Raw genomic sequence first — 3388 nt, forward strand, 5'->3', positions numbered from 1 at the left:
CTACAGGACTTAGCAAGCATTATAAAATAGGTCGAAGCAAGCTAAGTTCCAAGCTAAGGCAAGGGTCGGGGAGCCAGCAAATCAACAAACACTTATTAAGCACTTAATATATGTTGGGTATTGGGTTAGTTCTAGGAACACAAAAACAAATATGAAATTCATTATTTGATAAAAACTGCTGGGATAATTGGAAATTAGTATGGCAGAAATGAGGCATGGACCCACACTTAACACCATATACCAAGATAAGATCAAAATGGGTCCATGATTTAGGCATAAAGAACGAGATTATAAATAAATTAGAGGAACATAGGATAGTTTATCTCTCACACTTGTGGAGGAGAAAGAAATTTGTGACCAAAGATGAACTAGAGACCATTACTGATCACAAAATAGAAAATTTTGATTATATCAAATTAAAAAGCCTTTGTACAAACAAAACTAATGCAAACAAGATTAGAAGGGAAGCAACAAATTGGGAAAACATCTTCACAGTTAAAGGTTCTGATAAAGGCCTCATTTCCAAAATATATAGGGAACTGACTCAAATTTATAAGAAATCAAGCCATTCTGATAAATGATGGACAGAAACAGCTACACCCAAAGAAAGAACACTGGGAAACGAATATGAACTATTTGCATTTTTTATTTTCTTCCCGAGTTATTTTTACCTTCTGAATCCAATTCTCCCTGTACAACAAGAGAACTGTTCGGTTCTGCAAACATATATTGTATCTAGGATATACTGCAACATATCTAACATATATAAGACTGCTTGCCATCTTGGGGAGGGAGTGGAGGGAGGGAGGGGAAAAATCGAAACATAAGCGAGTGCAAGGGATAACGTTGTAAAAAATTACCCTGGCATGGATTCTGTCAATATAAAGTTATTATTAAATAAAATTAAATTAAAAAAAAAAAGAAATCAAGCCATTCTGCAACTGATAAATGGTCAAAGGATATGAACAGACAATTTTCAGAGGATGAAATTGAAACTATTACCACTCATATGAAAGAGTGTTCCAAATCATTATTGATCAGAGAAATGCAAATTAAGACAACTCTGAGATACCACTACACACCTTTCAGATTGGCTAAAATGACAGGAAAAAATAATGATGAATGTTGGAGGGGAAGCAGGAAAACTGGGACACTGATGCATTGTTGGTGGGGTTGTGAACAAATCCAACCATTCTGGAGAGCAATCTGGAATTATGCCCAAAAAATTATCAAACTGTGCATATCCTTTGATCCAGCAGTGTTTCTATTGGGCTTATATCCCAAAGAAATACTGAAGAAGGGAAAGGGACCTGTATGTGCCAAAATGTTTGTAGCAGCCCTGTTTGTAGTGGCTAGAAACTGGAAAATGAATGGATGCCCATCAATTGGAGAATGGCTGGGTAAATTGTGGTATATGAATGTTAGGGAATATTATTGTTCTGTAAGAAATGACCAGCAGGATGAATACAGAGAGGCTTGGAGAGACTTACATGAACTGATGTTAAGTGTTATGAGCAGAACCAGGAGATCATTATATACTTCAACAACAATACTGTATGAGGATGTATTCTGATGGAAGTGGATTTCTTTGGCAAAGAGACCTAACTCAGTTTCAATTGATAAACGTTGGACAGAAGCAGCTACATCCAAAGAAAGAACACTGGGAAATGAATGTGAACTATTTGCATTTTTGTTTTTCTTCCTGGGTTATTTTTACCTTCTGAATCCAATTCTCCTTGTGCAACAAGAGAACTGTTCGGTTCTGCAAACATATATTGTTTCTAGGATATACTGCAACATATTTAACATACATAGGACTGCTTGCCGTCTAGGGAAGGGGGTGGAGGGAGGGAAGGGAAAAATCGGAACAGAAGTGAGTGCAAGGGATAATGTTGTAAAAAAAAATTACCCTGGCATGGATTCTGTCAATAAAAGTTATTAGAAAATAAAAATTTTAAAAATATGCATGGATAATTTTTTATTATTAACCCTTGCTAAACTTTGTGTTCCAATTTCCTCCCCATCCTCCCATTCCCCTCCCCTAGATGGCAAGTAATCCAATATATGTTAAACATGGTAAAAATATATATTAATATATCTTGCTGCACAAGAAAAATCAAATCAAAAAGAAGAAAAAAATGAAAAAGAAAATAAAATGCAAACAAACAACAATAAAAAGAGTGACAATGCTATGTTGTGAATCACACTCAGTTCTCACCGTCCTCTCTCTGGGTGTAGATGGCTTCAGAACTGGTCTGAATCATCTCCTTGTTAAAAAGAGCCATGTTCATCAAAATTGATCATGACATAATCTTGTTGTTGCTATGTACAATGATCTATCCTGGTTCTGCTCATTTCACTTAGCATCAGTTCATGTAAGTCTCTCTAGAACTCCCTGAAATCATCCTGCTGATGCAGAACAATAATATTCCATAATATTCATATACCATAACTTATTCAGTCATTCTGCAGCTGATGGGCATCCACTCAATTTCCAGTTTCTTGCCACTACAAAAAGGGCTGCCACAAACATTTTTGCACATGTGGGTCCTTTTCACTCCTTTATGATCTCTTGGGGTTATAAGCCCAGAAGAAACACTGCTGGATCAAAGAGTATGCACAGTTTGATAGCCTTTTGAGCATAGTTCCAAATTGCTCTCCAGAATGGTTGGTTAAGTTCATAACTCCATCAACAATGTATTAGTGTCCCTGTTTTCCCACATCCCCTCACGCATTCATCATTATTTTTTTTTCCTGTCATCTTAGCCAATTTGAGAGGATTCTTGTGGTACAAGAATTATTAATTAAAATAAGGAATTGTCTTAATTTGCATTTCTCTAATCAATAATGATTTATAGCATTTTTTCATATGACTAGAAATAATTTCAATTTCTTCATCTGAAACGTGTCTGTTCATATCCTTTGACCATTTATCAATTGGAAAATAGTTTGAATTCTTATAAATTTTATTCAACGCTCTATATATTTTAGAAACAAGACCTTTATCAGAATCTTGAAATGCAAAAATGTTTTCCCGAAATAGGTTGATCCTTAAAGAGATGTGGGTGTTTGGCTTTTTTGCTACTTGAAATCATATTAGACTCATGAGGGTTAATTACAGTAGAGGCTACTTTTTCTGAATTTCTGACTTGGTGACTGTAGAGGTGGACAGAAATAGATTTTATATCCTTTTAACTTTGAAGTTGATTTTTTTAATCTAGTAGTAGTAAAGGTTTTTTTTTTTTTTTCCCTTTTAAAACTAATTGCATGTTATAGTACACAAGTGCCTACCCTCAAACTCAAATCATTGGATTAGACTAGATTAGGCCTAGTCCAGAATACACAGAGTATCTACTCAAGCCATTGTCCTTACATGCATGCTAGCCCT

This window comes from Antechinus flavipes, chromosome 1, assembly GCF_016432865.1.
Source record: "Antechinus flavipes isolate AdamAnt ecotype Samford, QLD, Australia chromosome 1, AdamAnt_v2, whole genome shotgun sequence".
Lineage (NCBI taxonomy): Eukaryota > Metazoa > Chordata > Mammalia > Dasyuromorphia > Dasyuridae > Antechinus > Antechinus flavipes.